This window comes from Megascapheus bottae, chromosome 9 (assembly GCF_031878675.1).
Source record: "Megascapheus bottae isolate mThoBot1 chromosome 9, mThoBot2.hap1, whole genome shotgun sequence".
Lineage (NCBI taxonomy): Eukaryota > Metazoa > Chordata > Mammalia > Rodentia > Geomyidae > Megascapheus > Megascapheus bottae.
This window is the reverse complement of record NC_143517.1, coordinates 40530171-40550605: the sequence shown is the minus strand read 5'-3', so window position 1 is coordinate 40550605 and position 20435 is coordinate 40530171. Positions and strand designations below refer to the sequence as shown.

The window sequence follows — 20435 nt, the reverse complement described above, 5'->3', positions numbered from 1 at the left end:
TTCCTCCTTACCTGGAATGCATCCAAAACGTAGCTGCTAATGCTAGTTAGAGGGATATGGAAATGAACATCATCCAATCAAACCCCATGGAATGAATGTTCTATCTGTGCTGCTCAGCACAGTAGTCACTTGTCACCTCCAGCCATTTCAGATGAAGTTCAATGTTTTAGTCACCCTAACCATATTTTTAGTGACTAGCAGCTATAGGGGCAATTGTTTGAGACAGCACGGAAGTAGAACACTTCTATTTTGCAGAAAGTTCTGTTGGTCTTTAAGGAAAAAAAGAAAAGGGAGGAGGAAAAAGGGAAGGAGGAAGAAGGGAGTGATGGAAATTCATTGACCTTTTACGACTGGAAACAGTACTTTGTTGCCTCCCATTTGAAATGCAATTATGGTTTCTGGCATCCTTGCAAGTTCAGTTTGCCTTATTGATGTGTCGTTCTTTGTTCCAAAAATGATTTTAAATTCAGCTGAACAAGCAGGTATTCTAAACCGTGGAAATCAAATGTCCTAGGTTGTTGTAGCACTCAGATGAATCATTTGAGTGAGGCCTGGAAAATAAACATTAACGAAGTTATTGCAATCATAGAATTTTTGAGTTAGAGGAACATTAGAAATCACACATGAGATAAGGTAGAGGAACAAGGAGAAATGAACGTGTGTGGCCCCACATTTAGAAAAAGCAGTGAGACTTAGTCCATCATGCTTCCCTTTTCCATGTTTTCTGTGTTTCATTTGTCCCCTCCGAATACGCTGTTCTAAATAGTAAAGTACTAAGTATCTGGTATTAGCTGTATAAAGATAGACTTCTGTGGGTGCTATAATAGTCTGGAAGACTTTTTTCCCCCACACTGATAGTCTTATAAGCCATAGATGTAGATTTCTCCATTTATCATTAGTAGACTCACCATAAGCATATCATTATTTCTTGATAAGCATTTGTGTAGGGATGGCAGGGATGGCAGGGGTGGTGGGTACTGAGGCTAGAACTCAGACCCTGGGTGCTGTCCCTAGGATTTTTTTTTTCTCAAGACTAGTGTTCTACCACTTGAACCACAGCTGCACTTACAGTCTTTTTGTGGTTAATTGGAGATAAGAATCTCAGGGATGGGGCCGGGAGTTTGGCCTAATGGTTAAAAGTGCTTGCCTAGCATGCATGAAGACCCGGGTTCGATTCCTCCGTACCACATTCATAGAAAAAAAGCCGGAAGTGGTGCTGAGGCTCAAGTGGTAGAGCTCTAGCCTTGAGAAAGTCCAAGGACAGTGCTCAGGCCCTGAGCTCAAGCCCAGGACTGGCAAAAAAAAAAAAAAAAAAAAAAGAATCTCAGGGATGTTCCCTGTCTGGGATGGCTTTGAACCCCAATTCTCATATCTCATCCTCTTAGCCAGTGCCTGACTCCTGTAAGCAATTTCATTTAAACATTTCCAAAAAATTCATATTATTTTCTCTATATACATCTCCCACCACAGAAGTGTTTTAGAGAGTGCTAAGCAGACATTGCCAGCCTTTTAATTGAAGTCACCGTGCAAATACATGTTCCACTGGTTCGTTACAATACTTATACTAAGAGCAAGTGTTTCTTCAAGGTCATTGAGGGCTGGGCTAATTCTGATGGGAACAGTGGCTACAGAAACACGTATAACCTTAAGCCCAGTAGTTAGAAAAAGCAGTATTTGAAAGTGTCTGAAAATGCCATACACAGGATGGGCCTCAGTATGGCAGAGATGTTAACCCAGTCATGCTGTTTGTGTTCTCCGTGTCCTTCCTACATCTTTACAAGCATCTCCCCAAGGGCAATGAATGGGATCCAACTGGAGACAGAATGACCCATGCCAATAAAACTTCTTCCATCTACTTAGAACTTATATTTGGAGGTATTCAATAGATGCTTCATCTTTCGGTCCCACAAAGGTTGATTATTATCTGGGTGCCACTGTTGGCTCACTCTTAGAATCCTAGCTACTCAGGAAGTTGAAGATAGAGGTTCCAGTCCAGCCAGGGTAGAAAAATTCACGAAACTCTTACTCTAATCAGTAAAAATACAGAAATGGAGCTGTGGCTCACGTGGTAGAGCACTTGCTTTGAGCAAAATAAGCTCAGCAATATGTACAGATCCTGAGTTCAAGTCCCTGAACCAGCACCAAAAAACAAACAAACAAACGATTATTGTTTTGCTGTTGTTAATCTGGGTAGGTTTTGTTTATTTATTGTCTACATTAGCTTAAGGATCAATTTTAAAGCAATCCCTTTCTGAGGAAAATTCTGACTTGAAATACGTAACAAGTATGACTCTTCTATGATGAATATATATTATAAAATATATAAATTATAAAATATAAATATAAATTATTTACTGGAATTATTATAAATTAATGTGGGCTTATATTGAGTAGATATAGGTCAGCAAATTTCAATTGTTTTCCTTTCTTTTTCACAATATCCCTTTACATGTGTTTAAATTTTCATGATCTGTACCATCAGCTCTGCAGAATGTTGTTTTTGTGTCTATAAACCAAATCCTTTTGTGAAACTCAGAAGCCATTGTCAGCCTAATCCTAATGCCAGTTGCAAATAATTAGAAATGTGGCATTGCTGAGTTAGGTGTTTCCACCTGTAATGGGGCTCAGAACAGCTTGTATTCTGACACACTAGAATTTGCTTCATTTCTTTGGACATCTGTTTCTGAATTTGCAGAGCCTGGGTGAGAGTTATGTGGAATGTGTCTCACTGAAATTTCAGTTTCTGGGGAGTAAAAATAAGATTTGAAATAGTTTCTAGGTCCCTGGCACAGAAAGCTGGCAAAGACCATAACTGCCTTTGGATAGTCCTAGTTAGTACAAATCCACCAGCACAGTATGTTCTTTTAGATTGTGAAGAAAAATTAAATGCTGGGATCCCCAGACATCATCCTAGCCCAGAAAGCCCTTCTGCATCCTTACTCTAAGCATAGGCCTGGGCAAGTCTCTTACATTAGTAGATCTCCTGACTCAGAAGAACAGGACTATACAAGCAGATATCACCTCTGGGTTTCACCTGTTTAACAATCCAGTTATTTATTTTTTTATTTTGGGATTTCCAAGTTTGGCTCCTCCTGCAGAGGCTGTGGTTATGTGCAGAACATGCAGACTTGGTGCAGACAGTTCCCAGCTTTACCTAATATGAACCAACCTTGGTCAAATCGTGGTCAATTTTCTGAACTTCTGGATATTGACCTCCTGGATTCATTATACTTAATAAACATAACTACCTTATTTCAGTATTGTGTATGTAGCATGCCCTACAAAGAGCTCTAATAATATAAGCTATTATTATTCCCATAAAGAAAATGAGTCAAGTTGATTTTCAAACCAGAATCTTTTTAACTCTAGGCCATTCACCTGCTTTGGCAGCATGAGACCTCACTCAGGTGAACGTACCTGGCACTGGATAGGGATCCAGTATATGCTTACTTCTCTCTGCCACAACAGGTTTAATGGCCAGAACTCTGACTTTTTATGCTTAGCTGGTCTACATGCTAACAAATCTCTGACTTACTGGGGAAATTTTACTCACTGCTCTATTATTTACAAACCCTGTCTGTGGTCTGTCATAGCAGTGGCCTTTTAAGGGCCCATGGAACTTTCTAAGTGCCATTTCCTTAACTCAATCAGTTTTGTCCTCCACAAAAGAGCCATAGCTCAGTCACTCAGTGACTGGAAGAAAATACTCAAACTCTAATCAGGTGCATGTGGCTCATGCCTACAACCCTAATACTCAGGAAGCTGAGATCTGAGGATCAAGGTTTGAAGCTCGTCTAAGAAGACAAATCCCAGAGACCATTTATCTCCAATTAACCAGCAAAAAACCAGAAGTGGATCTGTGGCTCACGTGCTAGAGTACCAGCCTTCAGTGAAAAAGGCTAAGGGAAAGTGGTTAGACCTTGACTTCAAGTGCCAGTACTGGCATACACACAAAAAATTCACAACTTGTAACCTCAGTCTCCTGTTTACATTGAACAAGGAAATGTATATCTTTTTAATCCAGTGTGAAGTTTTAAAATGCCGTATGTGGCTGCTATAGTGGCTCAAGTGGTACAGCACCTGCCTAGCAAGCATGAGGCACTGAGTTCAAGGTACTGCCATAGAAGACTGAATGCTCACCCCGGAAGACCAGAGAGGATGATTCACTTGAGTTCCCTGGAGGTGATCCAGGTATCAATGGTCATGTTTGCTACAAAGGTCAACTCTAAAAGAATTAAGCGTAGCACTAGCAGAACAAGTGAGAATATTGGGAGCTGGGGTTTCCTTTATGGTTACATTTTTTTCTGTCTACTAGGATTTGTTTTTTCATAATTTTTGTATCTGTGGCTATGGTGATACTGTGAGCTACCAGAGCTGTGGTGCCCTCATCTTGCCTAATGATAAGAATATTTTAATAGCTGAGCTCAAATCCCTATCATACTTGTTATTATCTTCAGAAAGTATGTGTTGGTCACATGAAATGGGAATACTTTACATCTTTAGTCAACCAACCTTCAGCCATTTGCGGAATTCCCATTGAAAATAGCAGCCCCAGTCCCTAAAACAGAGGAGCCTCCTGACAACCCTGATCTTGAGCTGTAGCTGGAAGAGAGACTTCTTCAGATGTGAGCAGTTACCTGTTCCCTCCCTGCCCTTGACTCAGAGAAGGCTTAGGGAGAGGATTGAGAGCAAGATATCATTCTCAACAACTATGTCCTTTCACAGGTAAAAATGACCTGACCCTTAGAATACAGTGTGTGTGTGTGTGTGTGTGTGTGTGTGTGTGTGTGTGTGTGTGTGTGTGTGTGCGTGTGCGCATACACACACAAGAGCTCACTGGTACTGGAGCTTGAACTCAGAATCTTGTGTTCTCCCTTATTCGCCACCACTTAAGCCACTTTTCCACTTCTGATTTTTTGCTGGTTAATTGGAGATGAGTTGTTTGGATTTTTCTGCCCAAGCTGGTTTTGAACCAAGATCCTCAGACTTCTGCCTCCTAAGTACCAAAGATTATAGGTGTGAGCCATCAGTACCACATGGAATATAGTTTCTAGTAAATCAGAAAGTGCATGCTTAGTAGAAAGATATAATTCCAACTCCAATGTTATGTGGCTGAGTCCCTTTTTTCTTGCTGATCAAAATTCTTTGTCTTTAATAGAATCCCAATGACTCAGACAGCAGCCTAAGTTTAGCTCATTGGTTTATGGCTGCTCAAATATCATTCCCAGATGTGGAATAAATATAGACGATCAACTTATTTCATTGTCCACCTTTCCGAAAAGATGTCATTTTTGTTGGTCATTGGATTTGGATGAGGGTCAACATAGTGGTTCTGAGTTAAAAGAATAGGAGAACCAGGGCTGGGAGTTTGGCCTAGTGGTAGAGTGCTTGCCTAGCATGCATGAAGACCCGGGTTCGATTCCTTGGTACCACATACTTAGAAAAAGCCAGTGGTGCTGAGGCTCAAGTGGTAGAGTTCTAGCCTTGAGAAAAATCCAAGGACAGTGCTCAGGCCTGAGCTTAAGCCCAGGACTGGCAAAAAAAAAAAAAAAAAAAAAAAAAAAAGAATAGGAGAACCATTTAAGATAAGTGCCCCACCTTCAGCCCTCAAGGAAGCATGTGCACTGTAAGTGTGTGTGTACATGTGTGCACACACACACCTCAGTCTGTTGTCCTGTTTACGAGACTTGTGTAAAAACAAGCACAGGAGGCACTTTTCAGAGACACTGCACCTGCGTCTTGTAGTCGGCCAAGCCTGATGTGGATGCCAAGCCTCCAAATAAACTGGCACTGGGCAAGTTGCCTGTGCTTCTCTAGCTCTAGGCTTATCTGGTAAATGGGAGTATACCACTCAAATGAGATCTAGTGTATGAAACACTCAAGTTTGGCATATTCACATCATGTGTTCTCTCCATGCCACGGCTAGCTAGAACACTGCCTATTATTTGTAGGAAAGGATGGCTTCTGTTTTGTAGTTGGTCAGACCTATAAGTCCTGGCTGATTGAGCTCCCAGGTGGCTCTAGCTCTTCTTTGAGTTTCCATTAAATACTTAAATACTGTAATCATTAGCTCAAGAGAACATCAAACACAATCCCTGCCAGCCTTCCCCAACCTTCTTTGCCAAGAACATATGAGCAGGTCCAGAACCCTTTCCGGTTAAGTGTGGGGAGAGAGCAGAGGGTAGGAGGAGAGTAAGCAAGCCTGTGCTTTCTCCTTGTATCTATCTGGCATATCTCTGCAGGATACTAGGACTGGTTCTTACCAGAAGCATGGAAGCTGAGCAAAGTAAGATAGAAGCTGAATCCAGGCCATGTGACCTCCAGGTCAGTGTTGTCTGTACCTATCTGCTGTCACTAGAGCCTTAGGGACTGATAGGTGAGGGACACCAAACTCAGTGTTGGGACATGCGGTGAACTTCCGCCACAGAGCCTGGCCCCCACTGCACAGGTGTTGGTGGGGGAGTAGAGAGGCCTCCCTCCAGGCACTGCCCTGCAGATGGCACCCTGCTGTCCACCCCACTTGTTGTCCTGGTCCTTCTCTGCCCAGGCAGGGTGCCATCTCCACAAGGCAAATCACACTCATCTGATCTTAAACAAAAGGCTAAATGGTGTCTGAAATGACAGCTCCCAGGCGAGTGATGTCATCATGCTGTTTTGTTTGTCTCCAAGGACAGTGGGGATCCAATTTCAGTTGTGAAGAAAATAATCTGGGGGAAAAAAGTTACTTCACTCGGAAAATTCCGCAAAGCTATAAATACAGCATCCAGCCGAGGAAAACACACTGGGCCAGAAGCTGGCTCGGGGTGGAGGCAGGGACCTCTGTCCCTGGGACACTACCCCACCCCACCCCACCCCACCCCACTCCACCCCCTGCCGGAATTGCTTGGCCTGCTTCTCCCAGCAGATGGATGTATGCATGGTTCTGGCAAGATCTGGGACATTCACTCTCCCTGAGGAGACTGTCCATAACTCAGGCTGGGGACCTGTTTTCCCTGGTTCTCATCCCAACTTGGCTCTGGCCCAGAGTCCAGCCCTAGAATGGTAGCGCGAACACCACCATTACTTCTGACTCCCTTCCTACCCTGTCTAATAGACAGGTTTTTGTTTTCCTTATTCTTTTTCTCACTGAACTAGAGGATAAATTCTTTCATGCTTTTTATGTGAAACTCAAGATGACAATGCCAAGCTGAGATCTTTTTCCTCCTCCTCCTCGTCCTCCTCCTCCTCCTCGTCCTCCTCGTCTTCCTCCTCCTCCTCTTCCTCTACTTCTTCTTCCTCCTCCACCTCTTCTCCTCCTCCTCCTCCTCCACCTCTTCTCCTCCTCCTCCTGCTCCTCCTCCTCTTTCTCCGCTGCTGCTGCTGCTGCTTCTTCTTCTTCCTCTTCTTCCTCTTCTTCCTCTTCTTCTTCTTCTTCTTCTTCTTCTTCTTCTTCTTCTTCTTCTTCTTCTTCTTCTTCTTCTTCTCCTCCTCCTCCTCCTCCTCCTCCTCCTCCTCCTCCTCCTCCTCCTCTTCTTCTTCCTCCTCCTCCTCCTCCTCCTCCCCCTCCTCCTCCTCCTCCTCCTTCCTCCTCCTCCTCCTCCTCCTCCTCCCCCTCCCCCTCCTCCTCCTCCTCCTCCTCCTCCTCCTCCTTCCTCCTCCTCCTCCTCCTTCTCCTTCTTCGGCTGGATCTCAGGGCATGGGCACTGTCCTGGAGATCTGCTCACTTCCAGTTTTTGAGTGGCTAATTCGAGATAAAACTCTTGTGGAACTTTTTTGCATAGACTGGCTTTGAACCACACATCTCAGATCTCAGCTTCCCGAGCAGGTAGGATTACAGGTGTGAGTCACTGATGCCTGGCTCCATGCCCAGATCTTTAACTTTAGTAACTATCCAGAAAGACTAGAGAGAGAGCCTAGACCATAGCAACTTTTCATGAAATGATGGACATAGTATAAAAACAATATGGTAAAGTGATAAGAATTTTTTTGGAAGATAAAATAAAGTTTCCATACACACCCTTCTTCCAGCAGGTCTTCCCCATCTGAGTTAAGCCACTTCATTGGGACCTCCTTGTTTCCCTTCACCTTCTAGCTTTGTCTGAGAGAGAGAGAGAGAGAGAGAGAGAGAGAGAGAGAGAGAGAGAGAGAGAGAGAGAGAGAGAGAGAGAGAGAGAGAGAGAGAGAGAGAGAGAGAGACAGAGAGAGAGAGACAGAGACAGAGACAGAGATAGAAATAGATACATAGAGCAAGATCAACAAAAATGGGATTCAAGGAGGCAGAAAGCTGAGCTAGCATTCCATCTTAACTGCGGGTAGGGGAACAGGGCATTGCTGAGAGAGCAAACAACTTCCAGAAAACAAGGCCCTCAGGAGACTAGGAGGTGTCTGTTTAGATGACTTCTTATCTAGGTGCTGACATGTATGAAGACAGCTCTGGGGAAGGGATTTAGGGTGGCTGAATTCTTTGGGTAAAACTTTGCTTCCAAGGAGATAAGGGGAGATCAGTACAACTTCCTTTCTATATCCACTCACTGCCAAATATCTCCAGCCCAGAAGAATCCTAGAGCACTCTGGCACATGCTGGCCCTTTTTTTTGTATTCTTTTTTTTTCATATATTTTTTATTGTAATTAATAGAAGGTTACAAGATATTTGCCAGATAGAAGGTGCATTAATTCCCATACATTGATACCCTTTCACATGTCTTGGTCCCCATTTCCTTCCCCCCCCACCCCTCATCTTGTTTCCCCCCCTTCCCTATCCAATAGTGCAGCAGGCCCACCTCAGGAAGCCTCCGGAAGATAGCAGGAGCCATCCTACAGGTCGGAGCCCACTAGTTCCGATTCTCCATGCCTGTCGCTGAGCCTGGCTCCATGACACCTCATCCCAGGTGAGAAGCTGGGGAAGGGAAGCTGAGCTGTCCACGTTTATCTCTGAATCAGCCTCCTAACCCAGTTCCTGGTGGTGTGCTGTAGAAGCTCCGTGCTTAGATGCCTGGGCACCAAATCGACAAGGGGTGCTGCCCTTGGGTGGAGTCACAAGATGATATGAGCATACAAATGGAACTGAACACATTTTCTGAAGTACCCATTAAGTCAGGAAGTTAAATCCTGATGAGCTTTTATCTTAATGGATTTGGACTCTGTCTCAATATTATTTGAAATGAAGGAGCAGTCAGCTGGATTTAGGAAACACGGCTTTATAAAAGGCCTTGGGATTTGATTTCTAGATGTGGGTATGTAATTCAAACCACTTGGGTCACCTGAATTTTCTAGTAGTCACCTTAAAAGAGTCATCGATGACCTTAATTTTAGTTGTGTATTTTATTTTATATAAGATAATCAAGAAAGAGCACATCAACATGTAGCTAGTAATAAAACCTAATTGTGATTTTTGTTTTGCTTTCTTTTTGCACTATCTTTAAATGCTTCCTCTTTTCTGTACATCTCAACTTAGACTGGCTACATTTCCAGGGCTCAGTGGCCACACATTGCTAGTGTTTATTTATATGCTAGACAGTGCAATTGTACATTCAAAACATCCATGTGTGTACTCCTGGAATGCATATAAATCACAGGGTGGTGTCTCTGTGAATACAGCTACAGCCTGGCGAATCAGAGGCCCCACAGGGCACCCCAAACTATCCTAAGGTAGTCACCTCTTCCATATCCATCTTTTCTTGATTGTCTCTGGGATCAGTTGGGACCAAACCTGGGCTGAGGCCAGAGGTGGGAAGTTCGTTCCCTCCTGGTAAAACCTTCATGAGTCCTACCAGGTTGTCCTAGTACTTGGCATACAGCTGTGAACAGAGCAGATTGTTTAGTGAACAAAACAGACTAACAAACTGAACGATGCACTTTAAGATGGTGCAGGCTATGCAAGTTGAGACAAAGTAAGACAACTACTAAGAAGTACTAGGTAGGGAAATTTATATTTAACTGCACTTAAGGTCCGACAGCCCTCCTCTCCCCAGCAAATATCAGGTGTGACCATCTGCAGAAACCCTTGGTACTCAGAAGCAGGGACATCTTTCTCACTCTTGAGCACTCTTATTTTGTGTCTGCTCAGCCCCTCAACTGCTGGACTTGAGTACGGAATGAGGACTCACAAGGCTGGGGAAGAGCCCAAGTTTTCCTTCAAGTGAGAAAGGTCCCGATACCTGTCATGGGGATCTGGAGCAGCTGGGTTCCTCTGGTGGGAACTGCGGGGGCTGAGGGTCCATGGGGGGAAAATTCAGGGGAAGGAGGTAGCAGATGGAAATCCTTGGCTCTAACTCAGAATCCAGAACAGCAGGCCCTGTTTTTCTCCTGTCTCCCTGGTGGGAGGATAGAACTGAGAGGACATGATCCAGGCTCTGGCCCCGTCATGGGGCTCCAGGGGAGAGGACAGGATTTGAGACGAGAACTGGGTTAAGAAAGTCAGACCTGATATAAAAGTAGCAGTAGAGATTGCTGGAACAAATAGACACTGTGGGCCTTTGGCTATTAGACCTGGCCTCCACCCACACCCCCATCCACAGTCTCCAGTTTCCTCACCTGTATGTGTGCATGAGTGTGCGTGCCAGTACTAGGGCTTGACCTCAAGGCCTGGGTGTGATCTCTGAGCATTTTTTGTTTGGCATTCTACCATTAGAGCCACAGTTCTACTTCCAGCTATTTTGGTGGTTAATTGGAGATAGAGTCTCACAGACCTTTCTTCCCAGGTTGGCTTCAAACCACGATCCTCAGATCTCAACCTGACAAGGAGCTAGGATTATAGGCATGGGCCACTTTCACCTTGCCCAGACACCACTTGTCTGATCTCCAGCTGGGGAATGCCCAAGCAGATGGGCACAGTGAAGAGTGGCCGTGTGGGTGGCATATCCTGGTGTAGAGAAGGTCTCCAGGCCTTTATTTTGCAGAAGCCAGCAATCTGGTGTCTGTGCAAATGTATATATTTGTATATGAATCAATCCATCTCTCACAGGGATACCAGCGAAACTGCCACCATGGAAAGGAGGGTGGTAAATCCCCTCCCATTCAGAGAAAGACTGCCCACGGGTTTCTCAGGGTTTCTCATAGAGATAGTAAGGCATTATACAAGGAAAGGAACTTACCAGGCGGAAATCCCCACTTCCTCCAGAGAACAGCGGGTACAGTGTTAATCCAGAGCGCCCTTCCCCCTCCTCCCAGCAGCAGCTTCGCTGGAGACCCAGACTCTCTGCCCAGATCGGAAAAATGACCTGGGAATAGCATCTCCCTATTCTGACATGAAGTCTTAAGTTTTCAGCTTTTCTGCCTCCCTGCTTGTAGGTTTACATAGCTCAGGCCTGGCCCATCACAGTCTCTCCAGAGGGCCTCAGGGCTGTGTCATGACCCAGGCTGGTTCAGTTCCGACACTTTAGCAGGTCAACCAGATGGAAGTGTGCAGAGCAGACTTCATCTCCTGTCTGAGCACAGAGCTGATGCTGAAGACAGTGATACATGCCTGAAAGCAACCTTGGGACTCCTGAGGCCAGCTGGTCTCACAGTTACAAGCAATTCCTTTCCTTCCCCCCTCCCTCCTTCCTTCTCATCTCCATTCCTTCATTCTTTTAAATAAAATTTATAGGAAGTTACTCATTTGAGCTGAAACCATGTCCCAGAATAGACTAAACCAAATGGAATCACTCCTGCTAAATTCTGTATCACCAATCTAAAACCAAGTTGTATATGTAACCTTCTGAGAAATCAGTCAAGAGAGATAATGACCAAATCCCCAGAAACGTTAGGTTTAGCTGGCAAGATAAGGGAATCCCCTCTGCTTTGATTCTGATAAGGAAAGTAACGCACGGGGCCTGAGGTAAGCAGTGCATTTTTTCTTTTTTGGTTTTGGTTCTATTTCAGCCCTCTCTGCCTATAAAAGAGAACTTCTATGTTGGGTTTATCACCACACAATTTTTGAGGAGATTTGAACTTATCTCTCTCTCCAGCATTAACTTGGGGCCTTGCACTTGCTAGGCAGGCGCTCTACCTTCTCCAGTCTCCTTTCTCCCTCCCTTCCTCCCTCCCTCCCTCCTTCCCTCCCTCCCTCCCTTTCTTCCTCCTTTCCTTCTTCTCCTCTGTTTATTGTGACTAAGGAGTTTGAATTTGGTCTTTGCCTTTCGCATTAAAATTGTTCCAACAAACACCCTAGTGACAGCGTTACCTCCTATGCCTGTATGTCCCCCAACATTGTCAAGAAAGGCTAAAGCTCTTAAATTTTGGCATGCCACAAGGCTATTGAATCATCCCAAACCACAGCCTCTTTTGTTCCCTCAAGTATAAAGTAAGAATTAAAAAAATTAAATACGTGTATATTTCTGTTATGTAAGTTATACAAATATTTATTTTTAAATTAGAGAAAGGAAAAGAATGAATCAGAAGCCTTTTGTAAGCCTGTTAAATTATTTCCCTACAAATGTTTCTCTATAACATTTACAAAGTAATAAACTCCCATGTGTATAAAATTCATGCTGCTTTATCATTATGTCATCATCATTATGGGGATTGTCATCATCTGGGCATTGTTGTTAGCAGGTCTTCTCTGTCTCTCCCCCATCTCTCCCCCTTCCTCCTCCCTCCCCACCCCTAGTTTTTCGCTCTCTTCTCCATTTTCAGGGAAGTAGAGGGAGCTCTAAGATAGAAACTAAGTAATCATGGACCAGGAGTGTGGCCTAGTGCTAGAGTGCTTGCCTAGCATACACGAAGCCCTAGATTAAATTCCTCGGTATCACATATACAAAAAAAGCCAGTAGGAGTGCTGTGGCTCAAATGCTAGAGCCCTAACCTTGAGGCCCTGAGTTCAGCCCTGAGGACTGGCAAAAGCAAGCAAGAAAGAAAGAAAGAGAGAAAGAGAGAAAGAAAGAAAAAGGAAAGGAAAGAAAAAAAGAAAAAAGAAGAAACTAAGCAATCATCTCAATGAAAACTCCCTAGTTCGGTGGAATACTGATGACAGTTAACCAGTCTCATGTGGTTCCCATCCACCTGACGTTGATCATCTTTAGTGTTTATACTGACACCTAGTTCCATGCCAGAGATCCTGACTCAGTCAAGGGGTTCCAAAAAGCTTATCGTTCTGAGAAGCTCCCAGGCCCCAGCCTGACAGGTCCTAGTGTGAAGAAATCATTTACTGCTGAGAATGAAGTAAGCACATTCAAGTCTGAGAAGCTCAGATAGGTAATTCCTAACTTTCCCTTTAAGAATCATTTGCTAAACATAAGCCATGCACCTGCTGTTAGCCAAAAGCCTACATGTTTCTTTTCTTTTTTTTTTTTTTAAATTTCTGCCAGTCCTGGGCCTTGAACTCAGGGCCTGGGCACTGTCCTTGGATTTTCCTTAAGGCTAGAGCTCTACCAGTTGAGTCACAGCTCCACTTCAGTTTTTTTTCTGTCTATGTGCTACCAAGGACTCAAACCCAGGTCTTGGTGCTTGCTAGACAAGCACTCTACCACAGTTTTAGCCCTAAGACTGGAAACCCCAGGGCAGTCACCCACACAGGAGAGACCAGGTTCTACCTCCTTTATGTGATTGGGATGGATGGTGGGTTGCTGGGAGCTAGAGCCTTCACAGTTCAGTTTTGTACTTACTGAATGTCAGAGACAACATTAGGGATTTAGTAATCAAGAGAACAAAACATGCTACATAGTCTGTGAAAGAGGACGAGTGGAAGAAGGCACAAGTTACCCCAGGAGCATGGACAAGAAGCACTCAGCCAGCCTGAGGGACTGAGGACAAACCTGGGAGCAGCCAAGTAGGGAAAGGCAAGCAAAGGGAACAGAGAGGCAAAGGCAATGTGAGACACCACATACCATGACACCATTTGGACTGCTGGGGAGGGCGGCGGGGTCAGGACAGGACAACTCCACTGGAAGCAGTCTGGAGCCTCAGATCTCTGGTCTTCATGCCCAGCCTGGAGACAGCACATGGCCTCGATCATAAGTCAGAACAACCCCATAACCATAACTAGGACAGCTGTTGAGGCAAGAATGTGGATTTTCATTCAGTGGAAAAAGTAGACCTATTTGGCTTCTCTGGTTCCTCACTGTTCCACCTTGCATATAGCACTTTTTATGGGTACTTCTCTAAGATCAGCAGGTAAATAAATACCTACCAACCCAGAGGTCCTATCAGCTCTTATATGCAGAGCTATGTATCTGCCCAAGGTCAAGGACAATGTATTGGTTTGAGTTGTTAAGAATGGAGAACCCAAATAGCAATGATTTAAATGAAATAAGGGCATATTGTGTTAGAAAACCACTCATGGTCCATCTGATGGCTCCATGATCCAAGTTAGGCCTTTGAGGCATTCTAGCCACCATCCATGAGAGCCTTGCCGTGGAAGCATGGTGGCAAGGCTATCTCTAGGAGCTTGTTAGAACTCAGGATGGGTTCCCTGTGAAACCACAATCTGCATTTTAACAGATCCCAACAGTGAACAAATTGGCCCTGTTACTGATTAAGGTGAAGGAGGAACACAGCTCCCACCTGTGGCCCCAGTTTAATTGAAAGGGTCTTTGAAAGGGCTTGGTTAGATGCATTCAAGGAGCAGCCAAGGAGGGGAGAATTTGCTTTGAGTTAGTTGCTCTCAGGAAATAGAGTTCTATGATGGGGCGTCTTAGTAAATCTCATCTGTACTGAGGACAATCAGATGAGGCTAAAGTTGTAGTAGGCAGAGAAACAGCAGGCATTGGTTAGCAGAAGGGGATAGTGTTTTGTGATTTTGTTTTTGTCTGTGCTTAGACAAAGTTATGAATTAGTTTGTTTTTATTTCCTTTGTTGCAGTTGCAGTGTGACCTTGTCTGGTGGTATTTTGTGAAGCTGTTTATGTTCCACACAGCAGCCAGGGAAGTTTCTAAAGAAGCTATAAAGTGGGCCAGGAATGTGGCCTAGTGGTAGAGTGCTTGCCTAGCATGCATGAAGCCCTGGGTTTGATTCCTCAGTACCACAGACCTAGAAAAGGCTGGAAGTAGTGCTATGTCTCAAATGGTAGAGTGCTAGCCTTGAGAAACCCCAAGGAAAGTGCTCAGGCCCTGAGTTCAAGCCCCAGGACTGGCAAAAAAAAAAAAGCTAAAAAGTGGCAAGCCAATTCTCGATGTTAGGGTCAGGTAGGTTTTCCTTTCCTCAACACTAATGATTGAGAGTCAACGTTTAGGTTTTTTTTTTTTTTTTACTGACTTTTTCAAGATCGCCTCCTAGTTCTATATAGTTGCGAGTGCTCCAGCAATTACATTAATGTGGGATGTAGGTAGTAGAAAGTACGTTTCCCAAATGCTTCTAGGAATACTTCCCCCACCCCCAAAACAACTTGCATTTATACCTTATTGGCCAGCCCTAGTTTTCAGGCAATTGAGAAATAGTCTTTTAGTTGGATGAATTTGCTGCTATTCTTTTTAAAAGGCAAACACTTTTGGTAAGACAGAAAGGGAAATTGGGTATAAGGCAGGCAACTGACAACCACTAAGATAAGAAAGCCAGGGTTCAAGAATGGGGAAACTCCAGGCCCTTACAAGCTGCTAAGATTTTATCTTTTCTTCCTTATCAGCACTTAACATTCCTACAACCACAAATACTCTTATGAGGTAGAACCTGCTTCTCAGGTATTCCAGGCACTGGTGGAAGACGGGGGAGATATAAATACAAAAGTCTGTGGGGCCCTGCAACCACGGATGGGACAGCTAATCGATCAGGAAAGGCGGTAATCAGAATTGCTGGCCTGCTCTTTTGGAAGGTTTGTTTTATCCTTTAGGTTCCAGGTGGAAGGAGCATTCCTGAGAGCAATGTGGTCAGAGCTGTGTGAACAAGAGGGCCCTGGTTGCCTTTATTCCACAGCCCAGCACTGGGGCTGGTCTCCACCTTGTGTGCAGAAAACCCAGTTTTCCAGGAGGGGAATTTAACCTAGTGGTAGAGTGCTTGTCTAGCATGCACGAAGGCCCGGGTTAGATTCTTCAGTACCACATATGTAGAAAAAAGCCAGAAGTGGTGCTGTGGCTCAAGTGGTAGAGGAAAAAGCCCCAGGACTGGCAAAAAAAAAAAAAGAAAACCCAACTTACCATGGCTTCTTCCACTTACCCATGCCACACACAGCCACCAGCCCAGTGGAGTCTCATTCCCTTCAGTGTGCTTCCAAATGGATACCACACAGGCATCTGGTTCTCTGCCTGGTTCAATGTACATTTACTGAGCGCTCTCAGGATACCCAGGTCCAGTGCTACTGATGAAAATTCTCTCTAGCCAAACTCTGGTCAGAGTGGGGCTTGTGAGCTCTACTCAGGGAGGACTGAGGTTTGGGCTTCTGTACTCAGATCTGCATTACCCACTTTCACTAAGCATCTTGCTAAGTCAGTACCAGACCACCCCATCACTTCAGAGTCACCTTCATAGCTGATGCTCGTGGCGGGACACAGGGAGCCCCGTGAGGAGGCTGTAGTCATAACTCCCCTATCTCTGAAGTTCCTGCTTAGCGACTTCCCCTGTGGCTCCTGATCCGCTGTCCTAACCTAGGGCAGGTGGCTTACAGAATTTTCTGAGCTTCCTTCAGAACAGACATCAGAACACCACCTCCCTGGGCCCAGAGGAAAGCCGTGAAGACACAGAGCCAAAGAAGAAACAGGACTAAAGGCCTCGCTAAATCCCTTAGTCCATTCTCTTTTGACCTCTGCTCATACACCCACAAAACTGTCCATAAAATTATTTGACTTTTTTGTGTCTTTGGTTCTCCATTTCTGAAGGTTACATAAAATTTCTCTTTTTACTCTCATTTTTTGTTAGTTTTTTTTTCTTTTTGTCCTAGGAGATTCACTTGTGGATCTTAGGATGGATGAGAGAAAGATACCTGTTCCTACAGACAGTGGTTCCCAGCTGGAGCTCTTCCACTCTCCCTTGCCACTGAGTGTTTCCCATCCAGGGGCTGAACTCCTCCATGTCGCCTCAGTAAATGAGGGTCCTGATGCCTACCCATGAGGCTCCTGAGAGGAAATGAAGCTCCACATACGAAGCCCCAGATCGCAACACCGTGGAGGACACAGCCAGAGCTCCGCGAATGTCAGCCTGGCTACATTTCTGTCTTCCCAGTGGGGTGGCATGAGGGCATTTGGTTCCACTCTTTGGAGAGTTTGTTGTCACCATGACACCTCCTACTTGGAGTTCCTGTGCTGGGTTCTGGGTTCTAGGCCTGATGACCTTCTACTGGGCTATGTTCCCTCTGGCCCCTAGAGAGCACTGATCTACTGGAGAGGAAACCAGTGGAGGGGGTTAAGTAACTAGTGCAAGGTCACAGGGACTAAGAAGGAGAGAAAGGGTTTGTTCTGAGTGTGACATGACCTTGACACAACGGGGCCTACTGTGAGAACCAGGCTACTCCCAGTCTGGAACCCAGCCTTGTCACTTTTAACATCTCCTATTGCCCACAGGAGGGTTGGGGTAGGGCAGAAGAGGCTAACAGATGAAAAAAAAATTTTTTTTTGACAGTCCTGGGGCTTGAACTCATGGCCTGAGCACTGGATTTTTCTTTTCTTTTCTTTCTTTTTAAAATACTTTTTGCGGAAGGTTAGCACTCTGCCACTTGGGCGACAAGGACACTTCCAGCTTTTTCTGTATATGTGGTACTGAGAAATTGAACCCAGGGCTTTGTGCATGCTAGACAAGCACTCTACCACTGGGCCATGCTCCTAACCCCAAGGATGACATTTTAAAAGTTATCATTTAAATTCAATTCAATTTTAAATTTAGGATTTAAAAAGAAAAGTATGACTAATTGTCAATTTATATCAATTTTTCTCTGAATTCAGACAACTCTGAGTGAAAGAAAGCATTCAGAGCTGTGGCAAGAGCACAAAACTCATTACAGAGACTCATTCTTTTGAGTTGATGAGGACTTTCTAGAAGTCACATGTTTTCACTTTCACCTACTTAAACCAAAGCTGACATCCAGTGCTTTATAAAACAGCCCGAGGCTGGGCCCACTGCCCTGTGTAAGCGCAGGCCAGCTAGCCAGCTTCAGGCCTGGCCTCAGACCTGAACCCATTTAGAAAAAGAGGTCACGGACCAACTGGAAATAATCTATGTCTGTCACTATTCCCACTCATTTTGGCTTGGGTTGAGGCAATGAGACTCCTGTCATATCTGCATTGCTGCCTTCTGGACCCTGGCAGGGGGACGCCCAACCCAGCCTACACAGAGCCTGGAGGAGTCACCTGCAAGGAACTTGTGCTATCCTCTTACGCCTCATGCAGCAGCTGTTTTGCGATGGTGGATGTGCCTGTGGTCAGGTCCTCCAGTACCCTGGCCACCAAGTGAATGGGCTTGTGTTTCCACTGCCTGAATTCAGAGAAGGCCAGACTGAGGGCATGTGTGTGCATGTGTTTGTGTTTGGGGGAGAGAGAATTTGCTTAGCACACATGCCACTACTGACAAACAGGAAGTCTCAACCCAAGCCCTTTGCTTTCGCTCTGCCTCAGCAGCCACTTTCTTCTCATGGGGAACAGATGATGCTCAGTCCACGGACTGGAGGACAAGTGAACAGTACAGATGCTCTCAAAGCACCTTCTCTGGCTCAGGGCTTCCTGGCTACCCAGCTCTGCCCTCACTCTACAGGGCATGACTTCTGCCTGCTCCACTGCCTAGGATGCTTCCAGAAATGTTTGGATCTCAGCCTTCCACACACCAGCAGAACAGTCTTCAGCCAGCCCACGTACATGACACTAAAGCCAGGAAGGAGGGCCAGCCAGGAGATTCCCAGGGCCCCGCCCCGTAGTTCTTTGCCAAAGCTTGTGTCCCAAGGAGGCACTGCAGAGTAGACAGAAATCAGACCTACATTTGACAGATTTCCTACAAATAGAGGCACAGGCTTTGGGGTACTTGACTTTCCATCCTGGCTGTGAGATCTTGAGGCAGTCTTGTCCAAGACTTCATTTTTTTCATAGGCAAAATGGAGATGGGAGCCTATCTTCCTGCAGGTTTGTTGGAGGTGTTACATGGCGCTGGCGGGTAGCATGGCGCACTGTGTCTGGCGCATAGAGTGTGAACCAGTTTACCTCTTCTTCGACCCTGCATCTTTCCACCTCAGCCACGGCAAGGTCTCCTGTGAGTGCCCCTGCTTGAGCCACACAAAGGCTTCGTAATTCACATAAAGAACAAACAGATGTTCCTGGTTTGTAGCTGGAGCTAAAGAAAAGACATCTATACACATATAAGTTTATGTGTGAGCCATGGGCCAAACATGCCATGACAGAATGATGACAAACATCTCAGATGCTTGGAGACAGTGAGATCTGGTTTGTCTTCTAGCTCTGTCATGGCCTAGCACTTTAGCTTCTCTTGCTCTGTCTTCATTTGTAAAATAGATATCCCAGGAACCCACCCACAGTGGTTGTCTCGGATTTAAGCAGATAAGCACTGGAACATTTCACTCTATCTCTGCATGTGGAGGATGTGTCAGCTGGACCCCAGATGACTGCCCACGGACTTTGTTTCTTCTTCCAAAGGGACAAGCCATGGATGGGTAGCCCTTCTTGGCCCATTTCTCTTGCTTTCTTCTTTCCCAGTGGAATCCCTCTAGTGATGGTTACATTGTTGAAGAGCCTGTGCCCCTACCCCACCCACTGCCTCCCCACTGCCTTCCCAGAAAATGGGGCACCAGAGGCTTGTCTTGGTTTGCAGATGGCAGCCTGTTTTGTTTTGTTTTGTTTTTAATTTACTTTGCCAGTCCTGGAGCTTGAACCCAGGACCTGAGCACTGTCCTTGTGCTTTCTCAAGGCTAGAGCTCTACCACTTTAGCCACAGCACCACTTCTGGCTTTTTCTCTATGTGTAATGTGGTACCGAGGAATCAAACCCGGGTCTTTATACATGCTAGGCAAGCACTCTACCACCAGGCCACACTCCCCAGGCAGTCTGTTTTATCCAGATACTGACTTCTCCCGCCTATGCCTGAGCTTGGCTCATGGACCTGTCTTGCAAGCGATCCTAGGATGCTGTGGGATCACAGACTGGGGCAGAGGTCAGTGTAGGAGGAGCTCTGTCACCTACAAGGCTATGTGATCTCAGACAAATTTACTACCTCTGTCTACCTGTTTTCCATCCAGGAATGAGGGACCCAATGCTTCTACTCAGTTCCGATATTGAAAACATCTGAGAAGCAGTGGTGGCACTAACCTATTAAATGGATGCCAGCCCATTCCAGAGCTTCCCTCTACATGCTAGCTCTGCTAACTTCACTTGCCAGGGTGTTGTAGCATCTGACAAAGCTGTACACGTTTTAACACATCTGCCATTATTTGTAGTGTTTTCATTCCTAGCCCAGGGCCCAGTGGAGGGACATTCAGAGAAGGAGGTGGCTCAAAATAGATCTGGGTTTGTTCTCGAGGTTAACTAAGGCTCACCTCCCTTTATGGCCTCCCTGTGTTCACTACAACTTCACAAAAATGCTGGGACTGGGAGGGGAGGGGAGTGTGACCTCACCT

The 20435-nt window shown here is 45.3% G+C and overlaps 1 long non-coding RNA gene across 1 annotated transcript; it reads right to left on the bottom strand.

The window, feature by feature from the left end:
• Positions 1–283: 283 nt before the first annotated feature.
• Positions 284–17032, bottom strand: LOC150059074 (uncharacterized). Its single transcript, XR_016536587.1, has 6 exons — positions 16809–17032; positions 13786–13948; positions 9637–9777; positions 8761–9002; positions 7997–8077; positions 284–551 (listed from the first exon to the last, which is right to left on the bottom strand). It is a non-coding gene; the product is annotated as an uncharacterized LOC150059074 (long non-coding RNA).
• Positions 17033–20435: the final 3403 nt, after the last annotated feature.